Source organism: Balaenoptera acutorostrata, chromosome 1 (genome assembly GCF_949987535.1).
Source record: "Balaenoptera acutorostrata chromosome 1, mBalAcu1.1, whole genome shotgun sequence".
Lineage (NCBI taxonomy): Eukaryota > Metazoa > Chordata > Mammalia > Artiodactyla > Balaenopteridae > Balaenoptera > Balaenoptera acutorostrata.
The window spans coordinates 170,073,447-170,089,613 of NC_080064.1; the positions used below are offsets into that span (position 1 = coordinate 170,073,447).

Below are 16,167 nucleotides of genomic sequence, written 5' to 3' on the forward strand. Positions count from 1 at the left end.
TACTTTTCCTATCAGTAGAAATAATTATTCTTAATTCCCTTTTAAATCCTCAAAGAGCATCAACCTTCTCTTTTCTTATGTATTTATCCACTCTGGCCAGGAGTGCCCCTTTGACGCTGATGTTTACTAAGGTCAAGATATAAGGACACTTACATAGACAGAGGAATGGATAAAGAAGATGTAGTACATATATACAATGGAATATTACTCAGCCATTAAAAAGAATGAAATAATGCCATTTGCAGCAACATGAATGGACTTAGAGATTGTCATATTGAGTGAAGTCAGAGAAAGAGAAAATATCATATGATATTGCTTATATGCGGAATCTAAAAAAATGATACAAATGAACTTATTTACAAAACAGAAACAGACTCACAGATTTAGAGAACAGACTTATGGTTACCAGGGGGGAAGCATAGAGGGGAGGGATAGTTAGGGAGTTTGGGATTGACATGTACACACTGTTATATTTAAAATAAATAACCAAGGGAAAAAAAATAAGGATACTTCAAACATTATTTTTGGAATTCAAACTTCCTTGGCTAAAGAGAAGAGAGAACTTAAAACCTGAGACAAAACAATACTACCATTTTATGGACACTCTTAGAGAGGAAGGCCATGCACAGACTGCTATGTTTGAAATTCAGTGGGCATAATTTCATTCAGGGAACCAAGGTCTCCCTTTCCCCCTGTTTCCCCTCCCCAGCTGTTTCTAATTCTTAAAGAGTTTTACTTAAAATGTAACTTCTATGTCCACGACAATCAACAGGAGTCTTTTGTGCACATCTTGTCTCCCTAAATAAATTTGTATATCTATTTAATGTACAAATATTTAGTCTATACTCAAACAGGATGTAGACAGAAATCGAACTGATAATTTTAAAAAAGAGACCATTTGGGGTAAAGACATTTTACCAAACAAAGATTCAATTTAAAGCCTAGAACTTCTGTTGCTAAAAATGAGTGTGAAACAATTCTCAAAAGGGAAATAGATTAGAAACAAAATGATGAGCCCTTTATAGAAAAGGCACAGCTATTCTCACTATTCTTGGCAGAGGGATGGGAAGGGGAATTTGTCATAAACACGATAGATGGGAATTCCAATTAGCCCCAGACAGGGAATGAGATTTCACCCACCCAAAACTCTTTCCTATAGATCTTCACTTAGTGCTTGGGTACAGTAAGCCAAGGTCTTGGGGCAAAGCAGGAAAGCTAAGTAATCCCTCTGATGCATTCAGGGTCTCTCCCAAATATAAAGCAGTAACCTCCTGAAGATGGGGAGGGGGCAGGCAGCAAGGCAGCAAAGTTGAGAGAAATCCATTAGCATTCTGGATGCTCAGCTACCATAGACAGGGAGTAGGATAAGCTGAGAAAAACTCTCCCTCTGAGATATGTGTGGCCTTTACTGAAAGTATAAAGCAGTCTCCATGCTATATTGGGGTCAGGGAATCAGGAGAGAGAGATAGAGATCTCCCAAGGCAAGAAAATCTAGGGGCTGATGAGAGAGGAAAGAGAAATCTTCAGTGATTAAGAAAAAAAAAAAAAGCTGGCAGCTAGACTCTAGAGCAGAGATGGCTCTTCTAGGGTTTGGAAAGCTGGTGATTCAGTTGTGAAATATGAAGAGCTCTCTGGAATCCTGTCAGTGCTAAGATACCAGGCATGGCAAAAAAGAAAATAGCTATGATAAAACACAGAAGATCTAGTGGAAATATGGGCAACAAGAATGCAGAGATGGGGAATTACAGCCAAGATACGTAAATGATTAAAAAAAAAAAAACCAGAATGGAAATGCTAGAAATTAAAAATATGATACCAGGAATAAAGATATTATTAGATGGATTTAAGAGTAAACTGAGAAAAGAAGAGGAAAAGAGCAATGAATTTGAAGAGAGGTTAATAGCATGTAACCAAACTGAAATACAAAGAAGAAAAGCAGAGTTGAAAAAAAATTAACAGGTCATCTGAGATCTGTGGGACTATATTAAATGGTCTCATATATATGTTTTTGGAATCCAAGAAGAAGAGGAAAAAGAGAATGGTGCTGAAGAAGTATTTGAAGAAATAATGTCCAAGAACAGCAAAAATTAATGAAAGACATAATCCCAGAAATCCAAGAAGTTCAATTGAACCTCAAACAGGATAAATACAAAGGAAATTACACTTGGGCACATAATAAAAGTGCTGAAAACCAAAGATAAAAGGAAAACTCTAAAGCAGCAACAAGTAAAAAGACACATTATATATTTGAGAACAGTAACATGAATAATGACTCACTTCTTACCAAAAATGATGAAAGCCATAAGATAATGGAATGATGTCTTTATAAATTGCTTTAAAAACAATTGAAAAACAACAAAAACCACCTGTCATCCTATAATTCTGTATTCAGTGGAAAATGTCCTTCAAAAATGAAGGCAAAAAAATAAAGACACTTTGATACAGACAAATGCTGAGAGAACCTGCAATACAAGAAATTTTAAAGACGTTCTTCAGGTTGAAGGGAAATGAAACCAGGAGGAACACTGGATGTGCAGACAGAAATAAAGTGCACACAGGAAGGTATATATAAAAAACTTATTTTGCTATCAGTTTATATCTATATATCTTTATCACAATTGACTTTTTAAAGCAAAAATATTAACAAGGTATTTTGGGATTTATAGCATATTTAGAAATAAATATGAGACCAGAGTACAAAGGATGGGTGGGGTATAAATGGAGTTGTATAGTTATAAGGTTTTTACACGGTTGTGAAGTAAGTTTTATTTAAATTTAGATTCTGATAAGTTAAAGATGATTATTGTAAAGTCAAGTGCAACTACTAAAAAATAATTTTGAATTAAAAAAATCAATATAGGAGACAACATAGAAATACTGAAAAATACATGATTCATCCAGAGGAAGACAAGAAACAAAGGAACAAAGAACAAGAGGCATTAATAGAAAACAAATGCCAAGATGGTAGACTTAACCCCAACCTTAGCAATAGTTATATTAAATTTAAGTGAACTAACTATTAAAACTTGAAGGCAGATATTGTCACACTGGAGAAAAAGCAAGACCCTATATGCAGTTTACAAGAAATATAAAGTCACAGACAGCTTGATAGTAAAATAATAGAAAAACTTACATCATATAAGCATGAAACATAAGAAAGCTAGTGCAGCTATATTATTATATATAAATAAAACCAAATGAAATATCACTTCACACCTGCTAAAAGAGTTTAAATAATAATGACTGGACACACTAAAGGTTGGGGAGGGTGAGATGTGGAAGTAAATGAAAAAAGGCAGCTATAAATAATTTATAATGTCTTAATTACTATAGCTTTAAAATAAATTTTGATACATGGTAGAAAAAATCCTTTGCCCCAAACCCCTCCTAACCCTCAGCCCTTTACTCCATCATATACCTTTTAGAATCATTTTCTGATTTCCACAAAGTAACACTGCATCAAATCTATAGATAAGTTTAGGAAGGATTTAAAAATTTTAAAATATTCTGCATTCCAACCAAGATCTCATACATTTTTAGTGGCATTTATTTCTAGATAAGTTTTTTGTTCTACCCTGAATTGCCATATGACTTTTAGAATCAAATTCTCAATTTCTATAGAAGCCTGCTAGGATTTAAATTGAAGTTGTGCTGCATTTCTCAAGAATTGGCATTTTAACAATATTGAGTTTTTTCCACCTATGAACATGATACATCTGCCCATGTAAGTCTTTTACTTTGCTCAATAATGTATGTAGTTTTTAAGTGTACATATTTGCACATCTTTTGTCAGATTTACCCCTAAGTATTTAATATTTTTGAATCTATTTTAAACAGTATTTTTTAAAATTTCAATTTATGATTGTTCATTTATATGTTTATATATTTCATATACAAAATTAACTTGTTATATTTCATATAAAAATGAAATTGATTTTTACACATTGATCATGTACACTGCAATCTGGTAAACACACTTATTAGCCCTGATAGCTTTTTGAAAAATAGATTTCATAAGCTTTTCTACATCTAATAATGTTTGAATAAAGACACTTTCCTTTTCAATACAGATTCCTTTTACTTGTTTCTTAATTCATTGCACCTGTTAGAACTGTCAGTACAATGTTGAATAGAAGTGGTGTGGGCAAACATTCTCACCTTGTTCTTTATTTTAAGCAAGAAAGGGAAGAAAGAAACAAAGGAACAAATGGTGTTAATAGAAAACAAATACCAAATGGTAAGTTTAACCAACAACAGCAATAATTACATTAAATCTGAGCAGACTAAATAGTCTTTTACCATTATACAATGCTATCTTAAGGTTTTTCATAAAGGTTCCTTGTTAAGTTGAGAAAGTTCTCTTTTATTCTTAATTTGCTGATTTTTAAAATCAATTGTGTATGTTGGATTTTGTCAAATGCTTTTATGCACCTATTGAGGTGATCATATAGTTTTTCTTTTGTTATTTTCTAATAAGGTGAATTACGTTGATTGACTTTCTCTTGTAAATCATTCTTTCATTCCTAAGATAAATCCCACTTGGTCATGATGTATTTTCCTTTTTATATATTTTTGGACCTGGTTTACTAAAACTTTGTTTATAAGTTTTAAATCTTTGTTTATAAGAGATATTGGTCTGCAGTTTTATATTCTTGTAATGTGTTATTCTTGGTTGTGGTATCACATAATGCTGGCCTCATAGAATAAATTGGGAAGGTTTTTAAATAACAAATTCAATTTCTTTAATTGATACAGGGGTATTCATGTTACCTATTTGTCTTAGGGAAGCTTTGGTAGTTTGTGTAAATTTGTTTTAACTTTGTATTTAAAGTTGTTTAACATGGCCCCACTGTGAAACAGGTTGGCACCAGCAAAGAGCTCACCTGATCCATGCAGATGGCTACACAGAAACCCAGCCCTGTCCTCCAATGGGCTGCAGAAGCCCCATACCCATTGGGCCACACAGCTAACTGAGCAGGAAGCCTACCCTGCTCTCCAGTGGGCCCACAGCCACCACCCAAAGAGCAGCCTCACAGCCAACTTGGCAAGGTGCCAGGCCCACTGACCAGCACACTCATAGTAGTCAGCCCCACCACAACAGAAGTGTGTATTCAGCCTACATCAGGGCCACCACTAAAGCATATAGTTCTGGTGACCAGAGGGGTGTGCTGCTGGGCCCCATAGAATGTCTCCTACGTAAAGCCACTTCTATAAGATCAGGAAACATAACTGACCTACCTAACACATAGAAGTAAACAACAAAGAATTGGGAAAATGAGACAGAGGAGTATGTTCCAAATGAAGAAACACAGCAAAATCCCAGAAAAAAAATGAAGAGAAGTGGAGAAAAGCAATATATCTGATAAAGTGTTCAAGATAATGAATATAAAATGTTCAATGAATTTGGGAGAAGAATGAATGAACACAGTAAGAATTTCAACAGAGTTAGAAAATATAAAAAAGAACCAAACATAGCAGAAGAATACAATAGCTAAAATTAAAAAATAGCCTAGAAGGAATCAACAGTAGATTAGATGATACAGAGGAACAAATCAGTGATCAGGAAGACAGAGTAGTGAAAACCGCATGAACTGAACAGAAGAAAGAAAAGAATTTAAAAATGAGGATACTTTAAGAGACCTCTTGGACAACATCAAGCATACTAACACTTGCATTATTGGGGAGAAGAGAGAAGGGAGGAGAAGAGAGAAAGAAAGGGGCAGAGAATTTTTGAAGAAATAAGAGCAGAAAACTTCACTAACCTGAGAAAAGAAACAGACATTCAGGTCCAGGAAGCACAGAGAGTCCCAAACAAGATGAAGAGCAAGACAAAGTGTAATTAAAATGATAAAAAATTAAAGATAAGGAGAGCATCTTAAAAGCATCAAGAGAAAAGCAACTAGTTATATACAAGGGAACTACCATAAGAGAATTACCTGACTTTTCAGGATAAATGCTACAGGCCAGAAGGGAGCGGCACAATATATTGAAAGAGATGAAAGAAAAAAATGTACAACCAAAAATACCTGGCAAGGCTATAATTTAGATTTGAAGGAGGAATAGACTTTTACAGACAAACAAAAGATAAGAGAGTTCAGCACCACTAAACTGGCTTTATAAGAAATGTTAAAGAAACTTCTCTAAATGGAAAAGAAAAGGCTACAACTAGAAATATAAAAATCGTAAAAGGACAAATCTCACTGGTAGAGGCAAACATACAGTCAAGATAGTAGATCAGCCACTTATAAAGCTATTAGGAAGGTTTAAAGATAAAAGTAGAAAAATAATCTATATCCACAATAAGTAGTTAAGGGATACATAAACAAAAAGATGTAAAAAAGACGTCAAAAACATTAAAAAAAGGGGGTGGGTAAAAAGGTAGGTTGGTTAGAATGTGCTCAATTTTAGACCATCAACTTAAAATAATCACACACCTATATATAGGTTGTTATATATGAACCTCATGGTAACTGCAAACCAAAAACCTATAATAGATACACAAAAGGAATACAAACATAACACTAAAGATAGTCATCAAATCACAAGGAAAGTGAACAAAAGAAGAAGAAAGGAACAAAAAAGAACTACAAAAACAAGTGGAAAACAACAAAATGGCAATAAGTACATACTTATCAATATTACGTAAATGGACTAAATGCTCCAATCAAAAGACATAGAGTAGCTAAATGAATACAAAAATAAGACCCATATATAAGCTATTTACAAGAGACTCACTTCATATGTAAAGACACATGCAAATTGAAAGTGAGGGGATGGAAAAAGGTATTTCTTTCAAATGGAAATAAAAAGAAAGCTGAGGTACAATATTTATAGCAGGCAAAATAGACTTTAAAACAAAGACCATAACAAGAGACAAAGAAAGACATTACATAATGATAAAGGGATCAGTCCAAGAAGAAGATATAACTAATGTCAATATATATACACCCAAAGTAGGAGCACCTAAATACATAAAGCAAATATTAACACACATAAGAGAAAAACTGACAGTAATGTAATAAAAGTGGGGACTTTAAGACCTCAGTTATATCAACAGATAGATCATCTGGACAGAAAAACAATACAGAAACCCTGGCCTTAAATGATACATTAGACCATACGGAATTAATAGATATACACAAAACATTTCATCCCCAAATAGCAGAACACCCATTCTTTTCAAGTACACATAGAAAATTCCCCAGGATAGATCACAAGCTAGAGCAGAAAACAAGTCTCAATACATTGAAGAAGACTGAAATCATATCAAGCATCTTTTTCAACCACAATGGTATGAGACTAGAAATCAACTATAATTAAAACAAAACTGTAAAAAACATAAACACATGGAGTCTAAACAACATGCTATTAAACAACCAATGGGTTAAAGAAATAAAAGAGGAAATAAAAAATCTGGATACAAATGAAAACAAAAACACAATGATCCAAAACCTATGGGATACAGCAAAAGCAGTTCTAAGAGGGAACTTTAAAGAGATACAAGCTTACCTTGGGAAACAAGGAAAATCTCAAATGATCTAACTTTACACCAAAAAGAACTAGAAAAAGAAGAATAAACAAAGCCTGAAGTTTGTAGAAGGAAAGAAATAATGAAGATCAGGGCATAAATAAATAAAATCAGAGACTAAAAAGGCAATAGGAAAGATCAATGAAACTAAGAGTTAGCTCTCTGAAAAGATAAACAAAATTGATAAAGCTTTAGCCAGACTCATCAGAAAAAAACGCAAGATAGCCCAAATCAATAAAATTAGAAACAAAAGAGAAGTGACAACTGATACCACAGAAATAAAAAGGAGCATAAGAGATTACTATTAACAATTACACACCAATGGAATGGACAATATAGAAAAATTGGATACACTCCTAGAACTTACAACTACCCAAGAATGAATCAGGAAGAATGTATAAACAGACCAATTACCAGTAATTAATTTGAATCAGTAATTTTAAAAACTCCTAATAAACAAAAAAAAAATTACGTGTGAATTTTATCAACATTTAAAGAAAAGTTAACATCTATCTTTCTAAAATTATTCCCAAAAATTGAAGAAGAAGAAGGAATGGTTCTGAAGTCATTCCAAAGGTTGCATTACATGGATACCAGAAACCAAAGACACCACACAAAAAGAAAATTACAGACTAATGTCACTGATAAACATAGATGCAAAATTCTTCAACAAAATATTAGCAAACCAAATGCAATACATTAAAAGGATCATACACCATGATCAAGTGGGATTAATCCAGGGATGTAAAAATGGTTCAATATTCAGAAATCAATCGATGTGATACACTACATTAACAAACTGAAGAATAAAAATTATATTATGATCATCTCAATAGATGCAGAAAAAGCTTTTGACAAGATTCAGCATACTTTCATGATAAAAACTCTTAACGAAGTAGGTATAGAGGGAACATACCTCAACATAATAAACAGCATGTATGACAACCCACAGCCAATACCAAATTCAACTGTGAAAAGCTAAAAGCATTTCTTCTAAGATCAAGAATGAGACAAGGATGCCCACTGTCACAATTTTTATTCAACGTAGTAATGGAAGCCATGGCAATCAAATATGAAAAAGAAATAGAAGGAATCCGAATTGGAAAGGAAGAAGTAAAACTGTCACTGCTTACAGGTGACATGAAACTATACATAGAAAATCCTATAGACTACTGACTCCACCAAACAAACAAACAACCCCCCCCCAAAACACCAGAAAACAAAAACCATTACAACTAATAAATACATTCAGTAAAGTTGCAGGAAGCAAAATTAATATAAAGAAACCTGTTGCTTTTCTATACACTAATAATGAACTATCAGAAAGAGAAACTAAGAAAACAATCCCATTTACAATTGCATAAAAAGATTAAATATTTAGGAATAAATCTAACCAAAAAGGTCAAGACTTGAAAAATATTAGACACTGATGAAAGAACTTGAAGACAACACAAAAATTGGAAAGATATACCATGCTTATGGATTGGAAGAATTAATGTTGTTAAAATGACCACATTATGCAAGGCAATATACAGATTCAATGCAATCCATATCAAAATACCAATGGCTAACACAACATTGTAAGTCAACTATACTCCAATAAAATTTAAGAAACATTAAAAAAATTGCCAATGGCATTTTTTTACAGAACAAGTAATTCTAAAATTTGTATGAAAATACAAAGTACCCCAAATAGCCAAAACAATCATAAGAACAAAGCTGGAGGAATTATGCTCCCTGATTTCAAACACTACTACATAGCTACAGTCATCAGAACAGTATGGTACTGGTACAAAAACAGACACAGAGATAAATAGAACAGAATAGAGGACCCCAAAATAACCCACACTTATATGATCAATTAATCTAAGACACAGGAGACAAGAATATACAATGGGGGAAAAGACAGCCTCTTCAGTAAATGGTGTTGGCAAAACTGTACAGCAACATACAAAGAAATCAAACTCACATATAATCTCATACCACATATAAAAATAAACCCAAAATGGATGAAGATTTAAATATAAGACCAGCAACTGTAAAACTCCTAGAAGAAAACACAGTCAGTATGCTCTATGACATGGATTTTAGCATTATTTTGGGAGATCTGTCTCCTCAGGCAAGGGCAACAAAAACAAAAGCAAACAAATGGTACTACATCAAACTAAAAAGCTTTTGCACAGTAGAGAAAACTATAAACAAAAGTAAAATGCAGCCTACTGAATAGGAGAAGATGTTTGCCTATTATATATCCAATAAGGGATTAATATCCAAAATACATAAAGAAATCATACAACTCAACATCATAAAACAAATAATTAAAAAATGGATGGAGAACCTGATTAGACATTTTTCCAAGGAAGACACAGAGATGGCCAACAGACACATGAAAGGTGCTCAGCATCACTAATCATAAGGGAAATGCAAATTAACACCAAAATGAAATAATACCTCATAACTGTCAGAATGGCTATAGTTTAAAAGACAACAATAAGTGTTGGTGAGGATGTGGAGAAAAGGGAACCTTGTGTAGTGTTGGCAGCATTGTAAATTGGTGCAGTTACTATGGAAAACAGTATAGAGGTTCTCAAAAAGTTAAAAATAGTACTGCAATATGATCCAGCAATTTCACTTCTGGGTATTTACACAAAGAAAACAAAACCACTAATTTGAAAAGATATATACACACCAATGTTCATTGCAGCATTATTTGTAATAGCCAAGATTTGAAAGCAATTTAAGTGTCCATGGATAGATGAATAGATAAAAAAAGATGTGACATAATCATAAAATAATATAATGGAAAATTGCTCTGCCATAAACAGAATGAAATCTTGCTATTTGTGAAACATGGATGCATCTAGAGGGTACGCTAAGTGAAATAAGTCAGATTAAGATAAATACTGTATGATCTTACTTATGTGTGAAATCTAAAAAACAAAACAAACAAACACAACAAGATAGAAATAGACCCATAAATACAGAGAACAAACTGGTAGTTCCGGGGTGTGGGTCATGGAGGGGGGACTATGAAACAGATTAAGGGGGTTAGGAGGTAGAAACCTCTGGTTATAAAATAAATAAGTCACAGGGGTGTAATAGATAGCATAAAGGATATGGTCAATAATATTGTAATGACTTGTTTGGGGACAGATGGTTAGTTACTAGACTTATTGTGGTGAAAATTTCATAATGTATGCAAATGTCAAATCACTAAGTTGTACACCTGAAAGTAACATAATATTGTACATCGACTATATTTCAACTTAAAAAAATTGTTTAAAACATTCTTTTTTAAAATTAATTTTTATTGGAATATAGTTGCATTACAATGTTGTGTTAGTTTCTGATGTACAGCAAAGCAAATCAGCTATACGTATAAATATATCCCTTCCTTTTTGGATTTCCTTCCCATTTAGGTCACCAAAGAGCAATGAGTAGAGTTCCCTGTGCTATACAGTAGATTCTCATTAGTTATCTATTTTATACAGAGTAGTGTATATATGTCAACCTCAATCTCCCAATTCATCCCCCCCACTTCCCCTCTTTGTGTCCATATGTTTGTTCTCTATGTCTGTGTCTCTATTTCTGTTTGCAAATTGGTTAATCTGTACAAATTTTCTAGATTCCACACATATGCATTAATATAGGATATTTGTTTTTCTCCTTTTGACTTACTTCACTCTGTATGACAGTCTCTAGGTCTATCCATGTCTCTGCAAATGGCATAATTTTGTTCCTTCTTATGGCTGAGTAATATTCCATTGTATACATGTACAACATCTTCTTTATCCATTCCTCTGTTGATGGACATTTAGGTTGCTTCCATGTCCTGGCTATTGTAAATAGTGTTGCAATGAACACTGGGGTGCATGTACCTTTTCGAATTATGGTTTTCTCAGCCCAGTAGTGGGATTGCTGGGTCATATGGTAGTTCTATTTTTAGTTTTCTTAAGGAACCTCCATACTGTTCTCCATAGTGGCTGTATCAATTTACTTTCCCACCAAGAGTGCAAGAGAATTCCCTTTTCTCCACACCCTCTCCAGCATTTGTTGTTTGTAGATTTTCTGATGATGCCTATTCTGACTTGTACCTCATTGTAGTTTTTGTTTGCATTTCTCTAATAATTAGTGATGTTGAGCATCTTTTCATGTGCCTCTTGGTCATCTGTATGTCTTCTTTGGAGAAACGTCTATTTAGGTCTTCTGCCAATTTTCTAATTGGATTGTTTTTTTGATATTGAGCTGTTTGTATATTTTGGAGATTAATCCCTTGTCAGTTTCTTCATTTGCAAATATTTTCTCCCATTCAGAGGGTTTTCTTTTCATCTTGTTTATGGTTTCCTTTGCTGTGCAAAAGCTTTTAAGTTTCATTAGGTCCCATTTGTCTATTTTTGTTTTTATTTTCATTATTCTAGGAGATGGGTCAAAAAAGATCTTGCTGTGATTTATGTCAAAGAGTATTCTGCCTATGTTTTCTAGGAGTTTTATAGTGTCTGGCCTTACATTTAGGTCATTAATCCATTTTGAGTTTATTTTTGTGTATGGTGTTAGGGAGTGTTCTAATTTCATTCTTTTACATGTAGCTGTCCAATTTTCCCAGCACCACTTATTGAAGAGACTGTCTTTTTTCCATTGTATATTCTTGCCTCCTTTGTCATTGATTAGGTGACCATATGTGTGTGGGTTTATCTCTGGGCTTTCTATTCTGTTCCATTGATTTATATACCTGTCTTTGTGTCAGTACCATACTGTCTTGATTACTGTAGCTTTGTAGTATAGTCTGAAAAACATTCTTTTCTTACCTTATAATAGCAGTAGACTTGGTAGTGAGTCCACTTCTCTCAATCCTAATATTGGTAATTTGTGGCTTTTAAAAAAATCTTTAGTCAGTCTAGATGAAAGGATAAAGAAGATGTGGTGCATATATTCAATGGAATATTACTCAGCCATAAAAAGGAATGAAATTGGATCATTTGTAGAGACGTGGATGGACCTAGAGACTGTCATACAGAGTGAAGTAAGTCAGAAACAGAAAAACAAATATCGTATATTAATGCATATATGTGGAATCTAGAAAAATGGGAGAGATGAACTGCTTTGCAAGGCAGAAATAGAGATACAGATGTAGAGAAAAAATGTATGGACACCAAGGGGGAAAGTGGGGGGTGGGGTGGTGGTGGTGGGATGAATTGGGAGATTGGGATTGAGATACATACACTAATATGTATAAAATAGATAACTAATAAGAACCTACTGTAGAAAAAAATAAAATAAAATAAAATTTAAAAAAAAAAGGAGCCTGTGAGCTGCAACTAAGACTCAGGGGAAAGAAAAGAAAGAAAGAAAGGAAGGAAGGAAAGAAAAGAAAGAAAGAAAGGAAAGGAAAGAAGGAAAGAAAGAAAGAAAGAAAGAAAGAAAGAAGGAAAGAAAGAAAAAGAAAGAAAGAAAGAAAGGAAGAAAGAAAGAAAGAAAGAAAGAAAGAAAGAAAGAAAGAAAGGAAGAAAGAAAGAAAGGAAGAAAGAAAGAAAGAAATTCCTCAGCAAATCAAAAAAAAAATCTTTACTCAGTCTGGGTAAAGAGCTATCAATTTTGTTGATCTCAAATAATCAGCATTTGGTTTCACTGATTTTCTCTGCAGTTTCTGTTTTCTATGGCATTAATTTACACAATGATTTTTTCTATTTCCTTTCCTCTGTTACTTTTGGTTTAATTTGTGCATCTTTTTGTTATTTTCTTAATGTGGAAGTAGAGATCATTGATTTGAGACATATCTCCTTTTCTAATACAGGGGACGAATACTATAAACTTCCATCTAAATAGCGCTTTAGTAGCGTACTGCCAAGTTTGACATGTACTGTTCTCATTTTCTTTCAGTTCAAAACACTTTCTAAGAATTGTCTGTTGACTCATTGATTATTTAGAAGTGTGTCAATTTCCTAATACTTTTTTGATATTGCAGATATCCTTTTGTCACGGTTGCTAATTTAATTCCATTGTTGTCAGAGAACACAAACTTTGTATGATCTGAATACTTTTAAACATATCTTGACTTGTTTTATGGCCTAGATCAATGATCTATCTTGGTAAATGTTCCATATGTAATTGAGGAGGATGCATATTTTGCTGCTTTTCTGAGTATTCTGACATGTTCTATTAATTTCAATTTGACCCAGATGGTTTACAGTGTTGTCCAAGTGCTCTACTCACGTACTGATTCTCTATTTGTTCTAATTCATTACTGAGAAGAAGTATTAAAGGATTTGACTATAATTGTGGTTTTATCTGTTTATCCTTGAAGTTCTACTTTTTGCTACATATATTTGAAGCTCTATAATTATGTTCATAATCATTTATGATTTTTATGTGCTTGTGATGAACTGACTCCATTACTATTGTGAGATGACCCTCTTTAACAGTGGTAATATTCTTTGCTCTGAAATATACTTTTATATTAATACAGATACCCTGGCTTTCTTTTTAAAGATGTTATCATGTATACTTTTGTCTATCCTTTTATTAATTTACGTATTATTTTTAAAATTAAAAAAAAATTTATTTTTTTAACATCTTTATTGGAGTATAATTGATTTACAATGGTGTGTTAGTTTCTGCTTTATAACAAAGTGAAACAGCTATACATATACATATATCCCCATATCTCTTCCCTCTTGCAACTCCCTCCCTCCCACCCTCCCTATCCCACCCTTCTAGGTGGTCAAAAAGCACTGAGCTGATCTCCCTGTGCTATGTGGCTGCTTCCCACTAGCTATCTATTTTACATCTGGTAGTGTATATATGTCCATGGCACTCTCTCACTTTGTCCCAGCTTACCCTTCCCCCTCACCAGGTCCTCAATTCCATTCTCTAGTAGGTCTGCATCTTTATTCCTGTCCTGCCTCTACATTCTTCATGACCTTTTTTAAAAAAAATTCCATATATATGTGTTAGTGTACAGTATTTGTTTTCTCTTTTTGACTTACTTCACTCTGTGTGACAGACACTAGGTCCATCCACCTCACTACAAATAACTGAATTTTGTTTCTTTTTACGGCTGAGTAATATTCCATTGTATATATGTGCTGCATCTTCTTTAACCATTCATCTGTCGATGGACACTTAGGTTGCTTCCATGTCCTGGCTATTGTAAATACAGCTGCAAGAACACTGTGGTACATGACTCTCTTTGAATTATGGTTTTCTCAGGGTATATGCAGAGTAGTGGGAACTGCTGGGTGACAGGGTAGTTCTATTTTTAGTTTTTAAAGGAACCTCCAAAATCTTCTCCATAGTGGCTGTATCAATTTACAATCCCACCAACAGGGCAAAAGAGTTCCCTTTTTTCCACACCCTCTCCAGCATTTATTGTTTCTGGATTATTTTCATGATGGCCATTCTGACTGGTGTGAGGTGATATCTCATTGTACTTTTGATTTACAATTCTCTAATGATTAATGATGTTGAGCATTCTTTCATGAGTTTGTTGGCAATCTGTATATCTTCTTTGGAGAAATGTCTATTTAGGTCTTCTGCCCATTTTTGGATTGGGTTGTTTGTTTTTTTGATATTGAGCTGCATGAGCTGCTTGTATATTTTGGAGATTATTTCTTTGTCAGTGGTTTCATTTGCAAATATTTTTTCCAATTCTGAGGGTTCTCTTTTCGTCTTCTTTACGGTTTCCTTTGCTGTGCAAAAGCCTTTAAGTTTTATTACGTCCCATTTGTTTATTTTTGCTTTTATTTCCATTACTCTAGGAGGTGGGTCAAAAAGGATCTTGCTGTGATTTATGTCAGAAGTGTTCTGCCAATGTTTTCCTCTAAGAGTTTTATAGTGTCTGGCCTTACATTTAGGTCTTTAATCCATTTTGAGTTTATTTTTGTGTATGGTGTTAGGGAATGTTTTAATTCCACTCTTTTACATGTAGCTGTCCAGTTTTCCCAGCACCACTTATTGAAGAGGCTGTCTTTTCTGCATTGTATATTTGAGCCTCCTTTAGCAAAAATAAGGTTACCATATGTGCATGAGTTTATCTCTGGGCTTTCTATTCTGTTCCATTGATCTATATTTCTGTTTTTGTGCCAGTACCATACTGTCTTGATTACTGTAGCTTTGTAATATAATCTGAAGTCAGGGAGCCTGATTCCTCCAGCTCCGTTTTTCTTTGCCAAGATTGCTTTGGCTATTTGGGGTCTTTGGTGTTTCCATACAAAACGTGAAATTTTTTGTTCTAGTTCTGTGAAAAATGGCAGTGGTAGTTTGATAGGGATTGCATTGAATCTGTAGATTGCTTTGGGTAGTAAGAGTCATTCACAATGTTGATTGTTCCAATCCAAGAACATGGTATATCTCTCCATCTGTTTGTATCATCTTTAGTTTCTTTCATCAGTGTCTTATAGTTTTCTGCATACAGGTTTTTGTCTCCTTAGGTAGGCTTATTGCTAGGTATTTTATTCTTTTTGTTGCAATGGTGCTACTTTACCAAATTCATTGATTAGCTCTAGTAGTTTTCTGATAGCATCTTTAGGATTCTCTATGTAGAATATCATGTCATCTGCAAACAGTGACAGCTTTACTTCTTCTTTTCCAATTTGGATTCCTTTTATTTCTTTCTCTTCTCTGAGTGTTGTGGTTAAAACTTC

General features: G+C 33.6%; 1 protein-coding gene across 1 annotated transcript in view; it reads right to left on the reverse strand.

Annotated features, from left to right (window-relative positions):
• CATSPERE (catsper channel auxiliary subunit epsilon) overlaps positions 1-16,167 on the reverse strand; it is a 264,240-nt gene that overhangs the window by 107,916 nt on the left and 140,157 nt on the right. The gene's annotated exons all lie outside the window — the stretch shown is intronic.